Genomic DNA, 526 nt, shown 5'->3' on the forward strand with positions numbered 1-526 from the left:
CATGAGGAACATCCAAGCCAAGCCTAGTTAACTAACTCAAGATTTAACAGGAAACAAAGCTATTTCAAGCTTTAAATCAAATCATGAATCCTAACGAATAGAAGAAGAAAATAACTAAGAATGACATCTAAATTTGAGCAACTAAAGAAAGGGAATGCAAGAGTTATATAATCAGATCAAACTTGCTAGTAGTTGGGGGGAAACGAGAAGAACTTTAAATTAAGATAATCAACAATGATTCTGCCCATCTTTTAATTCACTCTTAATATCAAAAATAGAATCTAATCTAACGAATATACCACATGCTCAGGCGTCTGAAGAATTCACTATCAAATAAGTACTAGTTTAAAATTTAGTCGAGATCGATTTATATTATATCCAAACTAGCAGCCTGCTTCTCCTATTGACATGGATTAAAATATGATAAGTCGCCTAGAATCAGTAACACAAACATCAATTTAGTTTTAAGACTAAAGCCTTCTTCACATTCAATATTTCTAAATTGAATCTATATTAATAAAATCTG

The sequence above is a fragment of the Solanum stenotomum genome, chromosome 3, assembly GCF_019186545.1.
Source record: "Solanum stenotomum isolate F172 chromosome 3, ASM1918654v1, whole genome shotgun sequence".
Lineage (NCBI taxonomy): Eukaryota > Viridiplantae > Streptophyta > Magnoliopsida > Solanales > Solanaceae > Solanum > Solanum stenotomum.